Genomic DNA, 21,079 nt, shown 5'->3' on the forward strand with positions numbered 1-21,079 from the left:
TAACACCTATTTTATTTTTTCTGAAGAAAACTAGTTTAAAAGTAATTCCTTGAAAACTTCATTGATTTTTTTTTCAAGCTATAAAGTCTATTTGTCACTCATTGAAAATGAAATAGGTAGCAGCAAAAATTTTGAAACATTGCAATGGAGGTACGTGGTAGGACGCTTTAACCATCAACATATATCAGTGGTTGCTGTTTATTAATTAGCTCATGTTGTCTTGTGCATTCAAACCATTATTTCTCGTTTCAAAATGTTTTGCGGTATACATTGATATCCCATGATTTCCTGATTGGACCACTTCTTCCTCGGTAATGGCTAAGTTGAAGCACTTATATTGTGCACTGAGTTAAAAAGCTGTGTTGTTGAAAGAGTCATTCATTTTAGCGGTGGTAGAGCTCATGCATCGTACATTGAGACAAGCGTCAGTCTCTGATCAGCTCTGAATTAGCACCACTCAACAGGTTAATGCATGCAGTTAGAGGGCACCAATTATGAGTGGTGTCATAACAATACTTTGACGTTTGTCTCAATACACAAGCTCTATTGATTGGTGTCAATTAAAAAAAAATCCTTTTTATTTGTTGATTGGACACAATGTCAAAATTTGTCTCTGGCAATTCTTTATTTTAATACTTCTGCTTCAAATAATTGAATGAAGCTCGGAAAATTATGGATGTATCATATAAGATTGATGGACACCTTTTAAATCCATCCTTGAGGCACACTTAACACATAAAGTTATTTAAATAGCTCCACCTTTCAATTTTAGCATGGCGAAATATTAAGTATAGTTCTTAGGTATAAGTTAATCTGATCTGGAGGTTCAGTCATTTAGGGTAAAAACTAATCAGTTTTCTGACAATGAGATGTGTATACTTCTCATGTAGCTGTGTAAAATCTGTACATCTCCTCTTAATTTGTGCACACATGCAAGAACTGGTTACTGCACTGTTACTAAAATGGCCTTGTGCAGTGTACACAGTCGGTATGGTTTGCAACTTCCTCCATCACTCAACTTATAGTGGAATTATTATCCTCCTGCAAATCAGTTGTCCAATTACACCTGGGTGGAGACCTCTTGCTGGCCGAGACAGATGTGAACAGATACATTCGTCATTTGCAATATTGTCAGGTCGTGCATCATAGGATAAGATTATTCATCCCTTTTACCTATATTTTTTTTTTAAAAAGAAAAAAAAACCCACTTTTCCCTGAAATTTGTAAAGAACACATTTTATGGTAGGCCACAAAATAATAAGAAAATACTGATGCAGGATTTTTACATATTTATGAATTCAGTTCATATTTTAAAGTATGTACCTTGCGGATGATAAGAAATCGACCAATTTCATTTCAATTATATGAAAAGGGTACCATTCATTTTCATATCAAGAAAGGGTTAGTCAAGACAGCCGTCAGTGCCATCTTCTGCCTGCTCTCGTGGTTGCGTTTTGAGCACACGAAAAAACACATTTTCAGGCCAGACATTGGCAGAGAAGAGCGGCATTCGGCATTTTACGTGAAAGCACTCTTTTCGTTGGCTCTCCGGAGGAATACTACTCCTTACGGCTGATTTGTCTGAAACAACGTCATTTTTTGCGCACTTGCGGCTTTCTCATGTGTCTCGTTTTCTTACAAATAAGACGAATATCGCAATTTTAGCTATTTCAGTGACTTATTCTTAAAGAGATTTGACGAATTCGAAAGGAAACTCGGTTTCGAAAACTTGAGACTTACGGCTCTCTTCCCAATTCTGCCGTGCTAAGGGAAAACGCCGTATGTACATTCGACAGTTGCCAAATTTCCTTAAATAAAATGTTTCTTTTTGAGGAAAGTTTTGAATATTTTTCTTCCAATTTTTCAGATAATGTTGCTGCAATTTCACCTAAAGCTCCTAAAAATTTTAAGGGAAAATATTCAAAACTTTCCTCAAAAATAAACATTTTATCGAAGGAAATTTGGCAACTGTCGAATGTACATACGGCGTTTTTCCTTAGCACGGGAGTAGAGAACTGCGGGTGCGGGATTTGGAAAATGTATCGTCTCATGTCCGTTGCGGCAACATAGCCGAGACGCGAAAGGAGGGAGCCGTCAACTTTCTGGACGGAGTTTGAGTTGACGCCCACGCCCGGGCGCCCGGGCCGGGGCGAAAATGAGGGGGGCGCAGCGCAGGGGCGCCGTTTGCGCTCTCGGGGGGCGTCGGCCTCCCTCGTCGGCACCGTGGCAGGGGCGGAGGTCGCAGCACACAATGGCAGCTATTAAATGACACCAAGTCACTTTTTTTTTTCTTTCTCAGCATCTGAGCCATCTCGCCATTGCATATCTAATTACGTCTCAGTCCTCGTTGCGCTAGGTCGAGCTCCACGTCCTAGGTTCGTGCTTTTGCGCAGAGCTCCAAACGGAAAGTTTGATTTTTTTTTTTTTTTTTTTTTTATTATTATTATTTTTTGTAGGTACCTATTTGGAAAAATCAGCCCTACCACGGCCACCAGATTTAATTTTTTGTCTGCTACTCTGTTTTCTCTTCGTAGCATTTAATTGAATGAACCCGTCTATGCTCGTGAACGAACTCTTGTATTTGTACGCAGTGTGAAATTTTGCCACAGGGCGCTACAAACCAACCCCCCCCCCCCCCCACGTTTGAAACATAGATTTCTTTACGGAAATTTGGTTTTATTATGAGAAATTTTTCGAAATTTTTGGAGGTTTTAAATCTTGGAGTACACCCAAGTATCTACTCGAATTTTTTTTAAAATTTTCAAGTCTTACTCACAATATTCTTGAATATGAAAAAATTATCCGAAAGTGCCTGAAAATCCTTGAATTTTATATGAGTCGGTCATTTTTCAATCACGGCAATTCAGAAGATAGGTATTTTTTGCTCTTGCTGTGGTCATCTCAGAAATTTCAAAAATTGTCCGTTCGTCATACATTTTTGCTTCATTGGGTATTTGGGTGCTGACAGCAGAGGATGAAGATGCACATATAGGCAGAGAAAACGTCCATTACCGATTTTTTAAACACCCGCACAAGTTTTCGAACTTATTTTCGAAAACGCGTAAAAGCTTAAAAGTCATTGACTTCACTGATTAGAACACTTTGCCGAGTCCTTGAGTTGTATCACAAGTCCCAATTGCGTATAGTGACGCCGATCCTTGTGATATCACAATTACATCGTAGATCTGACTAAGAAGTAGGTAAATAAAAGCGTGGAGTAACGAAGCAAGATGCAGTGAAATAGCTCCGACGACACAGGATTAATGGCGCCATGCCGCTAATCAAGCCCGCGGTCGGCGCCTCTTGTCAAAAGTATCAATTTTCATGGAAAAAAGAGTCTTCTATTCTCTCTCCTTGGTATCTCCTCTCAAGCGAACACCAACAAACCCGCGCAATCAGACTTTCTATTTTTAACGTGGAGCAAAGTTACATCCTGCCTCAAATTGGACGAAGAAGACATGCGTTTATTTTTTTATTTTATTTTTTAATCACTTTCCATTATTAATTTATTCAGATCTTACTTTTTCCAACATGTATGCTTTTGAAAATGAACCTCTCTCGCAAAGTTCGTATTTCGTAATACTATCAGTTGAAGAAGCCACAAGCAAAAAAATAAAAAATAAAAAAAAATGATGCGAGGTTTAAGCCGTGCAATAGTTATCTTATCGCTGGTGAGTTTGCCATATCTCAAATTCCCAACTTTTGAATACACGAATACACTCTGATGATAGAAATCATACTTTAAACCACAAAGAGTTTTGCGCTGTACTTATGACTTCTGTCCGCGAATTAAACTTCGGTGGGATGTCAACCAATATGTACGTATTTGCTTCCAGGACTTTATGTCCACCTACCTTTCGTCCATTAAATAAATGCCCTCCGCTATTTATGTCCACTAAACGTTAAGTCAAGTCTTTATTAAGTTCACATGATTTAATGTCCAATCATGAATATGTCCAAAATTGTCCAAATTGTGGACATGTTATGTCCACATTTTTTTCTTCTCATTTAAATGACAGGAACCACCTCAAAAATAAATGGATACTACTACTACCTTCATTCTTAAAAACATTTCATTCATGAATCAAGTCACGAACGAGAACAGACTCTAAGAGCAGATAAAAACATATGTTCATGTGTACACTGTACGGATATGATAAGATGAAAACCAAAGCGGGAGACTAGGAAACGCTCCAATGCCAAATTAAACATTTTTCAGTAACAGATGCAGTCAAATTTGAAAGTCCTCTTTAACTAGTTATTTCGTGCGCCTTCAATCTTGTAGGATACTGTGCAACGCCTCTGACGCGAAATAGTTGCCTAAAGCGTTGCGGCGCGGCTGGCAACCAGCGTGACACGCGCATAGGCGCCTACAAACCTGCAACGCGTGAAGTATCCCGTTAGGTTTGTAGGCGCCAGTGCGCGTTCTGCGTTGCTAACACGCCGCTCCGCTCTGTGTTAGGCTCTTATATTTAAACTCGCGGAGTCAGCGTTTTTCAACTCATGATTTTGAAATTTTTGCACTCTCTGCATTGATTATTCAGAAATAACTATTAAAAATTAACATTTCATTTAAAATATGAGTTACGATAACAACACCTCATTCTCTCTTAATGTTCTCATTTCGATATTGTCAATATAATTTTACACACGGACTAAAATATGACGCTTGAATTTGATTTTAGTGGACTTTACATTTGTGGTCTTAACTTAGTGGACGTTTAAGTAATGAACCTAACAATAGTGTGGGCGTTAGAACTGTGGACGTAAAAATTTTCGACGAAAAGTCCGTGGACGTAAAAAAAGTGGGCATAAAGTCCGTGTACCACGTATTTGTCCAAGTTTTGGCCATTAAAGAATAAATTAATTACCTATATCTGGGTGGAAGCAAATTTTTCAGTAGCTATGCCGAATTCTTCGTTAATGCTATTCGCAAGTAAGTATTTAGCATTCGAACACTTGCAGTGAAAATTAATTATTACCTACGTCCATTCAAGTTTTCTTTTGACGGAGGAAAAAATGAAATAAATTTCAAGCCAATATTTTCACTCATCAATTCTGGAATCGAATGGAAGAAATAATGTGACAATGGAACTGGATTTTGCAATTTTTTAAAAAGTTTAAAAAAATAGGAGGTGGTTGCTCAGAATTTGTTCCCATTTAAGTATTTTTTTTTTTCAATTGGATGGTTTTGCCGTTCTGAAGTACTATTTTACAAGTACTTAGAGCCATTATTTTACATTTGATATAGCACTCCGCAGACTCGGTTTTTTTCTCCGTTTTTTTCCTCTAGGATCTTTCTTTCTATTTTTAAAACGGGCACAGGGTATCCACTCCTCTTTGACCATTTTTTTGTTCGCGCTTCTCTTTTGTTTCCTACCTACTTTCCGCAGAAATCCAGACGGGGGTGCCTCCTTTGTCATCCCCCTATTTAGCATAGAATCATAACACAGAGATGAGCCGCTCCTATTTCAAGGTTTGTGAATGGGGTCTTATCTTTGTTTATCGAAGTGACACATGTTAAATCGTGGCACTTAAGTTCATTCACTGTCGTGGCGAGACGCCTCAATGTCTCTCTTTGAGAAGATGCGGGCGAAAGGAAGAGCCGGGGGTGTAGAGAATCAGTGGTCATCTTTTCATGTCATCGCCATCATTAATCTCAGAATCGCTCGCGCCGAATAGAACAACCAGACGTTTCAATTCCTTTTGGGTCGACGCGACGGTGAATGGTCAAAAGTGTCATCAGGAAAAACGTATTCGGAAATAGCTAAATTTTTCCCCTCTATGTACGATGTTTCCTCTGGAGAAAATTCCTGAATATGCTCCCTTGAAATTTTCAGATACTGAAGATCAAATTGTGCATTAAATTCTCTCAAAAATGGAAGAAATATATTCACAAGCTCCTCTAAAAAATTCCTCTGTACCAAAGGCAATGTCTAAAGACAAAAATCGTCCTCATTTTTGATACCGGCTTAAATACTCGACCATTCTGCCGCAATTTACCTAATTAAAGCAGAAAAAACCACACCTGTTTCGTCCGTAGAGCACCAAGTATTGGTAGTCAGGTAAATAAGACTTTCGGTAAATTTTTGTCTTTGGAGACCCGCCCAAGAAACGGATCAAAAACTTATTCTTACTGATTTGTGCGTAAAATTGTACGCGTAAGTGATTAAAATACGTTTTTTAAATGAAACTTTCGTTACGAATTTACAAGTGACTTTCCTCAATTTATTGTGCACATTTTAATCAGCATCGTATCACGAAAATTATCAAGTATAATTTATCCGTTAAAGAAATTTTAGCTCAATAATTGTGCGCCTCAATACTATTTAGGTACTTCAGGATGGTTGTGTTTTCAGCGTCACTTGATCGAACTCGGAAAAGGTCTCGCATGCACGTGGTTTAATTATTATGGTTCACTCTTGATCGGTAAAATTATAAGTTATCAATCATGACGTTATTATAATTATACTCTCAAGGCATCGGAGCAAAACAAATTTTGACTTAGGGTTTTCCTCATTTTGATCACCCATAACCATCAATTTATGAGTGTGCCGTATGAATCTGCTTCTCATCGCATTTTCGTTCACCTGAGACGCCGCGGCGTAGCTTATGACTGAATCATGGAACGCCACCCCAAGGCTGTTCAACTCGTCTGTGAGCAGAATCATGATCTTGTGTTGGAATAAACATGTCCTCTCGACTCGGGTAATACGGACAAAAGTTATTCAGCGCTATAAATGGCAACCGTGCACTGAATCGTTTTCTTGGCGCTTAATCAAGCGACATTGCCCATGAAGCTCTCACTTGAATAATGTCTCAATGAGCGTATAATGCTCTTAACGCGACATAAGGGCTCCTACTCGGTATTTGCAGCTCAACTTTAATGGATCGTATTCGATATTGTTTTGTTCAAAACAATAGAACATAACCTCAAACCAAAATCTTGAGATGTTTGTCAAATAAGCTGACAATGAGAAATTTCGGGGCAATTTCACTACTCTTGGCCAATAATTGGACTACATTTTGCAATTTGGAACTATAAATTCTGGCCTGGTTTAAAAACAACGTATGTGCCATTAGTTTCCCTATGTACATACGTGTTTTTTCAGATGAGCCAGAATTCATAGTTCCAAATTGCAAAATGCAGTCCAATTAGTACTCATGCGAATCAAAAATCTACCACAAAAAACCCATTCCGTCAGATTACTCAGTTGACTTTTGAGGCTAGGTTTATGTTTTGAACCTATCGATATCGATACAAATGATGTACCCGTTTGATGTACCGAATACGATCTATAGCCACTTTTCTGATTTTCAAGCGCTAGCAGATGCATTTCTGCCAGTGGCGTGGCGTTTCTTGCGATTCATCGATTGATCTGCCTTTTAAACTTATGGGGAAGGATTGATAAGCAGCGTGTTAGCAACTAACACCTTAATAATCGATTCTCTACCACAGCTTCAATTGGGGAATCTATCGATAGTCGATCATTCACGCCTATTTTCACGATTCGCGTGTGAATTTTGAAATTTTTCGAATTTCGGCACCTAGAAGTATTGAATAAGTGCCGAATTTTTCTGATGCAGAGGCACTGAGTTTTGAGGGAAAGAACTGAAAATTGTTGTAAAAACACTGATTTTATTGCAATTTTTACGTGATTTCGCGTTTTCAGAATTTGTCGAATTTTTTCAATTAAATGAACTGCTGAAGCACTGGATTTTAATGGGAAAGAACTGAAAATTACTGCAGATGCTTACTACTGCTTACTAGGGACTCTCAGTATACACCCTCTTCCAATAGAACCATTGAATTGGGATTTAAACCTTGCGCTCTCCTGAATCATGATTCTTCGGATATTGAAGGGAAGTGCTCGGAAGTGCGTTTCTTGAGAGCTGCAGTGTGGACACAGAATATATAGAGAGCCTATATATTCTGTGGTGTGGAGTGGAAACCTGGGAGGAAGGGCGGATTAGCGACGCCCGCGTCCCAGGCGGAGTGGCGGAGCAGGTGGCTTGGCGCGGCGTGTCTAGGCGGCTCCCAGCATCTTCCGCGATCGTATTGCCTCGCGCTGACGGCGACCCAAGTCCGACAACTGGCTCCATGCACCATGCCCCTGCCTCGCTCACAGTCACCGCCCGTCCCCGTCCATGTATACGCTCCATGAGGTTGCAACTTGTTGATTCTTCCTACCCAACTGCCCCAGTCACCCACAACTCGTTGCCACATCCCATCTGAACCTGTGGCGTGGCGTCCTTTGCCATGTGTAGATTCATCTGCCATATAAATCTACGGGGAAGGATCAATAAACAGGGTGGTGGCAACCAACACCTTAATAAACCATCATAATGGGGAAATATCGATACTCGATCATTGGCGCCTCGCCGCTCAACTGAACTTTCCACAACTCGTGGCTGAAGCGCCCGCGCCTTAAACAGGACGGACTTCATGCCGGCTTCTCCTTCTAATTTGCTGGTGTATACTCATGCAAAAGCCTGGTAGTGGTCAGTAGACAGCATGTCAAAATCAGTGCGTTCCTACTCAATTCTACCAAGTATCTTATCAATTCGGACTGAATTGGTTGAGTACTCAGTAATTGGGCTGCCAAGTAGTTCGGCTTATATAGAACGTCATGTTTCCTTCATTTTGTGGATAAAAAATTGTATCTTGAGTCAAAATAGTTGTATCGCGTGTACATCTAACGTTTCTACTCATGCGTTAAAGTTTCTGAGTCAGCCGAAAAGAGTACCCGTTCTCAAGCTCTCCTTCATTCTGTGCATGTGCAATTTGACGTACTTCGAAGTTGAAATAGTTGTATCCCGTGTTTCGCTCCATGCAACGTTTTTACTCATGCGTTAAAGTCTCGGAGTCAGCCGAAAAATCTAGGGTTTCCTTCATTTTGTGAATGCGCAATTTCACATATTTAGAAGTCGAAATAATTGCATCACGCGTTTCGCCCCATCCTTTTTTACTCTAGTCTTGCTCACAGCCACAGCTCTTGATTCGCTACGTTCCGGTATACGTGCAGTATTTGGAAATGCGTAGGCAGCGCGCGTGCACAACTTTGGAAAGGCGCACGCAATAATGGAGCACATTTCGATCAAAAATTAATATATTTAATATCATTAATCATTCGAGGTCGTAACCTACGCAATTTCGCACTGCCTTCGAAGTTGGCGAACGACCGATCGGTTGTTGGTCCGCGAATATACCGCATCCCTGGCACATTCGAGGACTCATTCTGCCGTGCTAAGGAAAAACGCCGTATGAGCCTTTAGGCGTTGCCAAAGTTCCTTGCAAATCACTAACTTTCTAAGTTTTGAGTTTTTTTCTGCCAATTCCTCGGATAATTTTGTATATAATTTGATCTAACGTGTCTGAAAATTTCAAGGAAAATGACTTGCAATTTTCCTGAAGAACAAGCATTTTATCCTGGGAAATTTGTGAACCCTCGAATGTTGATACGGCGTTGTTCCATAGGACGGGAGCATTGGAGTGATGTTCGGCAACCAGGTGTACACCGAGCCTAAGCCACAGGTCCCCAGATTGGGTCCTTCATGGGCCGTGGAACAGCTGCCGCAGGATTGTCTAGCTCCGTGGATTTGTCCACGAGCCCTCGGAAAAGACGCGAGGTACTCGGGACATCTGGCAACGCCGCCGCTCATTGCCAGGCTCCAATGTCAATGCCGTCGCCGTCGGCCCGTTTCCGACCTAGCTTCACCACTTTCCATCATCCTCGCGTTTTTCGGGGCTTCGTTTGTTTTGGAGCGCGCGCCCAGCATCCGCGTCTTTATTCCTCCAGCCCCGGCGCCCCCGCTGCTTGTCGTTTCACCCCGAAAATACCAGTTTTTCATTTTCCTAGCCTCGCCCACTGATTGAAAACTGAGGTCTTTTATGCGAGTTGGCATCACAGTCATCCCCGTCCTTACTCAGCGGTTTTTTAATTCCCTCCTTCACGGGCAGGTAGATAAATCGCTTCCGATTGGACTGGATGCGAGTCCAGTGGTTAGCCTATCTACGCCCAAAATTTCCATGGTAAATAATGAGATCAAATTATTGTCATATAAATGGGCAAGTTCTCAACTCCGTAATGTCCGCCGGACGTCGCGTCGTTCGCCCGAATTGCGGGCGTAATCGGACGTATTTCTGCCAAACGGAACTATATGCATTATGACGCGAGCCCTGATATGCATGTATTCTTATGGGTCTTAGGGCTCATGTCTTAATGCACATAGTTCCATCTGGTAGAAACACGTCCAATTCGTCGTTTCCCTCACGAAAGAACGCAACTGCTTTTCAATGTTGCCAAATTTTCCCTCGTAAATTCCACGAGTACCAAGAATATCTTGGGCATTTCTGACTGCAAATTTCACTGACTTTTCCTCGGACCTCGTGCCAAAATTAATTTTTCTCCGCAAAAAAGCAGGATTTGATGAGGATTTGGAAAAATTATGAAATCAGGATTTAGCAGTCAAAAATCAGGAGAAATCAGGATTTCCCAATATGAAAGGAAACTACAGACTCTGCTAAAAGTCCTCACAAAACTCTACATGGATGGAAATCGTGCCTAGAAATCACCAGCAACCGTATTTTAAGACACACGACCTAAAATATTCTCACACTTTTCTCCTCTGGGTTTGTTTTGGGCGTGCGTTTATAACCCGTCCCATCTGTGCAATAAAACCCGTGGAAGAAGAGCCGATTCGGCTCATCTCACGGTTCCATTTATCGGATGCACGGCCCGAATATTGGCCTGTTTAATATTCGTTTGAGTTATCGGTTCCCTCTTTTCTCCCCGGCAGTAAATTAGTCAATTACTAAGTGATTTACGAGGCAAGGAGGCACGCAGGCGCAGCACCGCACAGTGCAATGAGACAATCGGATACGTTGGACACGGGTTTTAAAGCGCATATCTTTGATTGTATAAAATGTAGATGTATTTAAGTGACTCTATTGGTTTTCTCGTAAGATATTCTTTCTCCTGCACCCTGTTTAAGTTCACTTGAGGATGGGATAATCATCAAAATTTTGCAGTTTTGGCCAATAATTTCATTCCCGACCTTTTTCGATGGCTTGTCTAATTTATAGAGTTTCTATGTTGGGAAAGTGCTGAAATGTCAGTAATTTTTAGACCTGGATACACGCCCAAATTTCCGTCAATTTCCGATCAAAATGATGACAAAAATGTGATGGTAGATGGTGCGCACCAGTCACCATTTGTTCGGAAATTGATGGAAATTTGAGCGTGTATCCAGGCCTTTTGGTTTAGGCCATGGAGCTAAAGAGCAGCCACCTCTGAAATCAAATTATCCAGAGTGATTTATCATTAAAATTGTTACGACCAACGGACCCGTCGTTGGTGGTGCACGTATTTGACTTAGTGTTTGCATAACTTCACTCATTTTTGCGGAAGAACGCTCATTTTATGAACATTCTTGGCCATCTTGGTTTGACATTGAAATCTGAAGATTAACAGCGAAATTTTTGGTGTAGGAAGGTTGGGAGCCCTTTTGAGAATTGGTCGTATTTCTGCCAAACGAAACTATGTGCATTAAGACATAAGCCGAGACCCATCAGAATATGTGCATAACAGAGCTCAGAGCTCACGTCATAATGCACATAGTTCTGTTTGATAGAAATACGTCCAATTAAGAGCTCCATTTTTCGACTTGTCTGTACCCTTCCTATATAGCTTCTCGAGTCTCACCATGCGCCGAACGGGGAACGAACTATTAAATTAGGTCGGACATGAAATTTTGTACTCAAATTTCAAATTTTGATATCGATTTCGTCACAATTTCAATATAAACGCATGATTCCCCACGGAACTTTAATGAAAAAACCAACGAGACCATTTTTTAATTCCTCCGTTTCATATTTTCGAAGATGCGAGCCTTCTAAGTTTCCAATCTCGTCCAATTCGATTTTTTCGGCCTCCTATGGTGTAGTCGTTGCGCTAGCTCTATGATCGGGAGGTCCCGGGTTCGATTCCCAGCCAGGAGACCCGAGTTTGATGGTCTCAAACACTGGTTGCCTGAGACTGGTTGTAGGGGCGGAGCGGAGACGGGACTAAAGCGCAAGGATTAGCCCTCTTGGGCCACTTGAAGTAGTAAAAAAAGAATAAAAATAAAAACAATTTGTCCGCCTTGTCCAATCGTCTCGTTGCTCTGTGCGCCGCGCGGGTCCGCGAGAATCTACGGATCTGGAAGATACCAACAGGTCCCCGATGGATGGGGGCGTTGTAAAATCGGAGCTGCTCCCAAACAAGTGTTATACATTGCGCAAGAACCAATTTACTGACATTGCTAGTAATTAAGTTTATATTTAGGCGAAACGGGCGCGAGACTGCGGGTGATCCTGGCGCCCTCCTCCCCCCTCCGCCCCCCTCTCCCCAGAGCACCGTTCCAGTCGAGAACAGGTAAGACCTCCCGACCTGTCAAGGCCAGTGCAAGCTTGTAAACTATGCCTGAGCGCCTGCCGCGTTTCGGAGCCGCGGCGGCTGCTCCAGCTTTCAAGGTAGATTTCCGTCTAAACTAGAGTACCTTTATAGGTAGAGTATGGACAACTCGAGAATTTGGAGGTTAGCTTTGATTAAGTCATGTAGCTCTTGGGGCCCAAAAAGGTACCCAACCTATGAACTCGAATTATCCAGTGGTACTAATTCAAACTCCGAGAGAAGGTACCCTCATCAAAAATTATAAAAAAAACGTATAAAACTTTGGTTGCGCACACAGTTTCTTAGTTTCCAAGTCTTAATCCTTAAAAACGCTTGTTTACAATGCGCCGTCGGCCCTATTGATGAATCTTTCAAATGCATAGGTTGGCAGCGGCACTTTTCTAGTGATTTTCGTTTTTCAAGTTGTCGCCCTATGGGCTCTAAGAGCTACATAAATCGAGTTGTCCATACTCTTCCTATAAAGGTACTCTAGCCTGAGGAGGGTTGTTTGTAAGGAAGCTTCGGGAGCTAAGGCAGGGACGACGCTGAAGCTTATGAAAATCACACCTTTGCGCCGGTCTCCGAGTTCACCCCCGAGAAAAACTTTGATTAGAATTACTAAATTCCCCATTCCCCGACGAAGGAACGTAACTTCATTCCAGGGTCAGTTAACTGACTCCAGCAATTCAATTTGTAAAAAGAATGCACCCGTGCAATTTTCGTCCAACATTTTTCTAATTTTTGCTTGGAATCAGAGGAAAAATTAGTCAACTTCTCAGTTGGAAATGCCCAAGATTCTCCTGATTATACGGAAATTTGCCGAGGAGAATTTGGCAACATGGAATTGTGAGGGAAACGAGGAATTAGTGACGTTCCTTATGAACTGAAGAGTGGAGATTCAAAAACTGCAAGGCACTGTAAAGGGTGTGTAACTGTCCCTCTCTTAGTCATAATCAATGATAGAGGAGGAAATTCACTTTCTCGTTTTCCTGTTACCTGTAAGTGTGTTAATATAGTAAAAATCACAATGGCTACACCCGATTTCCTGAGGAACCTATACAACCGAACAGTCCGGCACAGAGTAAGACAACACCTTCGCAGCATGAGTTTTTTTTATTGAATTTCCGGCCAAAAGTTTGTCTATATCACATTGATATTTATGAAGAACTTTCGATCTTTTTTTAATTTTTTTTTAAATTGAGGGTTGTAGAGGTGTATGCTATACGAGGAAGCTAATGAGTCGTATGATGTCATTGTTATCGGCATGAAACTTGACAACGGTGAAGGGATCGGCTACGAGGCTAATGGGCGTGATATTGTTTAGCCGGGCATCGGGGAAGTCATCGCTCTCGTGTCATGGCGGGCCTCGGACCGTTCCTTGTTGATTTTAACCGTGGAAGACTGATGGACCAACGAGTCAACGAGTCAAGTGTCCGATGCTCCAAGCTCCACCTCGCAAGTGCTCGCGTGTGAGTGTGGAAGTGGAAACTCGAAAGGAAAATGAGAGTGCCCTTCCTCCCGTGTTTTGTTCCCTTCTGCCCCCTTTTACCCTTTTCTCGACCTTGTATTCAAGTATCCTGGTACAAAAACTCAACCAGAGACAATATATTTTAGAGACCCTGTGCTGATTGCATGTATAAGTGTAAATACTTAACCTGTACAGCTTGTTATAATGTCGGAAGTCAACGCTGATACCACCTACCTATACCTTTCTGCGATATCCCTCATTTGAAGCTATGGTATAGAATTGATTATTAAGGTGCTGGTTGCGAACATCTTGTTTATCGATCCTTCTCTATAGGTTTATTGGCATATCAATCGACATATCGCAAAACACGCCACGATACTGAAGCTTTCAAAGTTTATTATCCCATATTGTATTATTGAGCTGTACTGGCGTTATTTCTTTCAATAAAATTACGTATTTTCTTTTTCCTCCTTTGAGTACCGGCTTGGAAATCGTGAAGATCTCGAAGAGAGAAAAGTAGGAAGAGAATGAGGCAAAAAACACATGAGGAGAAAAAATAGACTATCGCTCCGCACCGCATCCTCTGCACGACGGGTCTGGGACTCCCGGGGGGGGGGGGGGGGGGTAAGGATAAAAATCCGAATTTCTGTGAAAGGAAGTGCTTACGTCACAGTCAGCAGCTTTTTATTGCCTCGAGTACCCACTTGGAATTTGTCATTTTTTCATTCATGACGCTTGTCGCTTGTTCAGCCGCTCGACTCCTCACTTTTTGTCATCTGCATAAAAACGGCACAATTTCTATCCTTTCACTATGTCTGCGACTTTATGACATCAAGTTACTGTCTCTTTTTAACTCGGGTTTTAGCTTTCAATTGAAAGAGTCGAGGCAAACCTTACAAAAGCCAACTCTTGATGTCGCGCAATTTTTTAATACGGTATTCGTTTCCGTAATAATGGAGGATTGCCGCCCCCCTTTTCTTGCCAAATTGAAACGAAGACTGCAAATAAAAATCCTTTTTAAAATATGTCTCGGCGGGGCAAAAATTGTATGGATCGTCTTCTCATTCCGATATGCTCTCCCGATTCTTAAATATTTTTATCCTGCTTTACTGAATAAGACAGTGGAATGGCGTGCTTTGCGATGTATCGATTGATCTGCCATTTAAACCTGTAGAAAAAGATCGATTATCAAGGTGTTCGCAACCAACACCTTAATAATCGATTCTTTACCATAGCTTCAAATTGGGAAACATCGATAATCGATTATTATTGACGCCTCGCCACTGAAATAAAATGCTACTTGTTTCGCTTTGAATGAATGATATTACAGCGCAGATTTGACACCGTAGAGATTCTCTTAGAGCAAGGATTCCGTGCCAAAATGTCTCATCGTGGGTTCTAGTCGACGTGAGCTTGAACTCATAGCTTACATTCCATGTCTGGCTGAATGGTCACGATTCCCTTTTTATTTTTATTTCCACTTAATTACCGGCTATTTTTCTAATAGATAATCCTACGCGTCGCGGCAACAATCCTCATCGAATGCTCGCGAGAAACGAGCACCGAGGAACTCATCGGAATGAAATATCTGAGAGGTCGATCCTTTCCGAGGACCTCAGACGGAGAAGAAGCCTCTTTGATCCAGCTATTCATGTTTCTCATTGCACTGCCGCGCCGCGCCGTGGCCAGCAGGTAAAACACCGTATGAACTTTCGTGCCTTGCCAAATTTTCTCTGATCAAATACGAATTTTCTGCAATATTTTCACCATCACTGGAAGAAAAGTCGCTTGGGTCTAGAGTCCAGACTCTTAATAACATTGACAAGAAGAAGTACTCTTGATTCAATCCGATTTTTCCTTGAATCGAAAAGCCGAGCCTCTTGACTTAGGTGGATTTCCTTTTGATTCAAAAAAAAAGTCGATTGAATCAAGGGTATTTTTTCTCGTCATTGTTTTCAAGAGACTCTAGATCCAATCTCTAGATTGTTTCAGGACTCTAGATCCAAGCGACTTTTGTTTTCAGTACTATTTGCCTTTCGATATCGCACAAAATTTCATGCCCAAGTTAAAGTATAGGATTTTAAAAAATGTCGAGGAAAATAACCCATTATTTTGGGCAGAATTAAATAATTTGTCGGGGGAAATGTGACAACATTCGGAAGCTCTTGCGGCGTTCTTTGTGAAGACGGGAGCGTAGACATAGACAACTCTCCGCATGTCTAGAGCCCCTCGCGAAATCCTGATAAATGTCATCTTCCTAGTAGTCCATTCAGCTCATGGCTTGAGTAGTGAAAGTGCCTTGGAATCCTTGTCTAATTAGTTCTTCGATTTTCACGACAGTTTATAGAGGTGGGTCTCCGCTCGGCCTCTCTCTTCTCACTTTTTCAAGAACTTTAGCTCGGAAACTTGAGAAATTTCCAGTCAGGTCCCCGCCGCCCGCCGTGCTCATGCTTTTCATAGTAATGATCTCTAAAGTTTTCCAAAAGAGACAAACAACCAGTACACAACGTTTATTCGCAAATCAGCACTTATATATGATTCATCCCAATCTCATTCCTTCAATACTACAACCAATGTTCAACATTAAATAATGTCCCAGTTTGAGCAAGGAGCCAAGGTGTTATCTTCACTTTTATTTTATTTTAAACAATTTTGTTTGTAAAGCTGAATGTTGAAGAGTTATGTTCCTGTAATTTGTCATGATTCTGACCGTTGTAAAGTTTTCTCTTGTTAATACGAATTGTTATAATTATTGTTTACCAATCTTGTACATACTTGACGCTCTGATGATGGTCAAAAGTCGAAAAGCTTCAGCTTTATAAACAATTTTTTTTTAAAATAAAATAAAAGTGAAAGTTAACACTTTGGCTCCTTACTCAAACTGGGATATTAAAAATGGTGTTACTCATGAACGATTTCTTAAATACTATGTGTCTCGTGCCTTCTGCATCTCCTCTTTTAATTCCCTGTTTCCCGAAGTTTCATTGTTTTAAGTTTCTTCGATACATTTCAGACATTTTCATACCTTTCTTAGTGCACTTTCACCTCTCACATTGTGCACCGGGTCTGACGTATACTTTTTTGTCGGCTGGATTCTCCCATCTTGCTCCGCGCCGGGGCCTGATTTAGGAGATGAACCATAATGAAGCAAGTAAAGTTTCTTTCATCTGGATTTCGGCTACCTACGCACAGAGTTCGGTTATGGAATAATGGAGGATTGAGTCATCGGCCGTTTAAATTACGTCCTCAGTCATGTGAACGAAAGCTTTCTCGAACAAGTTTTGATCTGGTAGCTTATGGTCCTTGTAGACCCTCGTTGCCAACTTGATGATCGGTATTTTTTTCATCATTTCTCTTGCCTCATATTTATTTAACAGCCGATTTTTTGACAGGATGATCGACCCATGTTTTTTCCCGAAACGATGGGTCGATGCCGGAAAAATGACTGCAGGACGGGACGATGCTCTTTTTTGATTCTGTAAGCTTCACGAACTTGGATGGATTTCATTGCAGATCAAAATTACCTTCATCAATTTACCAGGTAATTTTGATCTGCAATGAAATCCATCCAAGTTCGTGAAGCTTACAGAATCAAAAAAGAGCATCGTCCCGTCCTGCAGTCATTTTTCCGGCATCGACCCATCGTTTCGGGAAAAAACATGGGTCGATCATCCTGTCAAAAAATCGGCTGTTAAATAAATATGAGGCAAGAGAAATGATGAAAAAAATACCGATCATCAAGTTGGCAACGAGGGTCTACAAAGGACCATAAGCTACCAGATCAAAACTTGTTCGAGAAAGCTTTCGTTCACATGACTGAGGACGTAATTTAAACGGCCGATGACTCAATCCTCCATTATTCCATAACCGAACTCTGTGCGTAGGTAGCCGAAATCCAGATGAAAGAAACTTTACTTGCTTCATTATGGTTCATCTCCTAAATCAGGCCCCAGCGCGGGGCCTTCGTGTCTTCGTGTCTATCCTTCGTGAAAAGTGAGCATTTTCGAAGTGCCGAGTTGGTGTGTTTTCGTTCTCAGTGATTCATTTATTCCCTGATTTTCAAACACCAAGGAATAAATTGGGAGCGACACTTTCCTTTAAAAAAAAAAAATAAATAAAAAAATGCTGAAGTTTTTCAGAAAATCTATGTTACGTCGCAGTAAATTTGGCAACATCCGACCGGCAACTTGCAACGGGGCACCTAGCACGCGTTTACGACCCGACGCCACGGGATCAATCCATCCGGGCGATTCGAGTCCTAAGGGAAGTGAACAAAGGGGGGGGGGGGGTGTCTGGACCAATGGGATGATCTTCGTATGCGGGTCTGGAGCCCTCGCGGAAGGCATATAGCCCGGAGCGTTGACTCACCAAGAGACACGGCACGGTGTTGGACCGCTTTCTCGGACCCGCAGACTCCAGAGAAAACAAAAAACCGCCTAACTCCCGTCCAAACTCAGCGGCAGATAAGTGGTTCTTGCCCCCGGGGGAGGGGGGGGGGGGCACAATGAGCAACCGCACGCAGCCCTAATGATCGCATCCCGAAAGCACACGTCCAGTATCGCCCCGAGTTGCCCGCGGTGACAGTAGCGCAGGGTGCGGTAAGGGGAGAGGGAGGGGGGGTTACATAAAATTAAAAATTTATGAACTTGAGGAGGTCCGGGGTGACTTAACAGCTCGCGGTGGTTATGCACCGGTGATAAACGGCGGAGACGGGTAATTGCGTGAGATTTGTTGCTCCGGCTGCATATCACGCCGAGAGGATAGACTAATTCGATTGTGTGTGAAAACGCTGATGTAGCAGCGCGGACCGCACACACACACGACCGAGTCATACGACGACGATAATTAAAGCGAGATGATTAAATGAGTAATTAACGGTAGCTCATGATATTAAAGCGAGCGGGGCTTTCGGAGCTTTATCAACGTGCAGCGTGACGCACAACACGAAACGGAAAAGGAGGCGGATGAGCTCTACTCTGCCGAGCTAAGGAGGAACGCCGTATGAGCCTTCAGACGTTGCCAAGTTTCCTCCCATAAAAACCGATTTTACTGGGAAAATTGCAAATATAATTTTCCAAAATTTTCAGACAGTTTTGTGCGGAATTTAATTGTGCTAATAAAATAACTGAAAATTTCAAGGATAAATATGCATGAATGTTGTCAAAAATACATGTTTTATCAAGGAAAATTTGGCGACTCTAGAATGGTCATACGTAGTTCTTCCTTAGCACGGCAGTACTGTACACAGGTACACAGGTTGTTCTTTCGCGAAATCGAAGGGTTTTTTCTTCGCATTATGCACGCTTGCCTACAATGTGGCCACAGTACGAATTGCACTGAAAAAAGTGCCTTGTCCGAGAAACAAGGATTCTAGTCTTCCAGACAAGACCGTCTTGTTATATTTGATCCACAAGGTACTCTAGTTCATGGGACCCATACAGTCTTGTTCAGGGAACAAGACTTCCTTGTTGCATAAGTCAAAAGTCTAGTCACGGTAACAAAAATGTCTAGTTCTGGGAACAAGACTTGTCTTGTCACAGTATTTGGAAGAAATTAAAATTGCAAAAAAATGTCACAAATTTATATGAATTGCAAGATTTTTGTGAAAATTTAACTGTTCTCTACTTCCCTCACTCCTCTTACACCGGAATTGTCCCATCCGACCTTTCAAATTTTACCGGCCAGCAGGCTGATTATGTACTTCCCTCATCTATTGACCTTGATAGATGCGGGCTGCGGATCTATGAGACAGAAATTCCGAGCGATTCAGAACTAATTTCAATAGATCCAGCCATAGATCCACTGATAGATGCGGATCCCCCGGCCCTCAGGCAGTAGATACGGTGACATCTATTAAAACTGTGCTTCTGATTGGCCGACTGGTACTGCCGCGGCGGGATTCGAACCCACCATAGCTCGGATTGGTAGCGACTGAATATCGACGCCGCTATCCACTGCGCCACGGTAGCTGATAAGTGAAGCGGAGTTGAGTAAAACACGATAAATGATCTATTCTGGAGGTTAGGTTTCCTACGCGCTTCTTCTTCTTCACTCGGTGAATCAAGGTGTCTGATTGGTTAGAACGATTATTTTCATCTCAAAGCAATCGTTCAACACTGTATTCCAATTCTGCTGATCTATCGCTCATCCATCGGATAGAATCACAGTGTAGAATCACAAATAGTTTGATCATAGATGCGCGATAGATGAGATTTGCAGATCTATAGCCGAGATCTATGAAAGTAAATAATCAGCCTGCTGATCGGGATTTGAACGCGGGACCATCTGTTAACGGACCGAGTGTTCTACTGACTGAGCTTTCCGAGCTAGTTATTATGGGGGGCCGAATTTTAAGTATAAGTACAGCCCACAGATTTACTTTTTCACTTTGTTGCTATCTCAAGTCTGTGGAATGCGTAGAGCATCAGATTGTTTGGTTTTTTTCTTTTTTACCATTTACTGTTTACGAAAAGGAATTTACATTCTACATCTGATAAAAATGGACAATTTAGGCCGAAAAAATGTGTTTCTTCAAGCAACGATGTTTCCTTTGTTCCATGTTTCTGATTCTAATTTTTATTTTTATTTTATATCATGATAATAATTAATAATATATAAATAAATCAAACGTTAAAAAAATAATTATATAATTAGATACATTTGATTTTAAAACCTTACGCATGAGCGATTTATTTTTTAATAAAAATTATAAACTTATTGTTTTTACCTTTTCATTAAACATCCAGAAAAATTTTAGGGGAAAAATTATTAAGCGTAGTTCTTAAAATACTCTTTCAAAATATGTAAAACTATACGCTCTCTTTGAATTTGACCATTACTCGTGGTGAGCAGATAATCTTGTCACAGTGACAAGACTATCGAGTCCGGTGGCTCAGAAACCTAGCATATAAAACAAGACTGGTCTTGTTGCATTAACAAACGGGTATTGTTTCCCAAACAAACTGAGTTGTTTGGCAGACTAAAAGTCTTGTCCCTGAGACAAGGCAGGTTTAACAAGTTTATCTTGTCTCTACGGCTCTACTATTTTTTTCAGTGTGGGTGTGATGAGGGTGGAGACAAATATGAGGTATCCATTGATATCTGCCTCTGGCGCGAAATCACTCATTGTTTGCTCGTTTTACGTTTCTTTGTTTACACTACTTTTTCGGGTTAAAAA

At 41.4% G+C, this 21,079-nt stretch overlaps 1 protein-coding gene across 3 annotated transcripts in view; it reads left to right on the forward strand.

Annotated features, from left to right (window-relative positions):
• LOC109039360 (Rho guanine nucleotide exchange factor 3) overlaps positions 1-21,079 on the forward strand; it is a 180,272-nt gene that overhangs the window by 22,222 nt on the left and 136,971 nt on the right. The gene's annotated exons all lie outside the window — the stretch shown is intronic.

The sequence above is a fragment of the Bemisia tabaci genome, chromosome 7 (genome assembly GCF_918797505.1).
Source record: "Bemisia tabaci chromosome 7, PGI_BMITA_v3".
NCBI classification, from domain to species: domain Eukaryota; kingdom Metazoa; phylum Arthropoda; class Insecta; order Hemiptera; family Aleyrodidae; genus Bemisia; species Bemisia tabaci.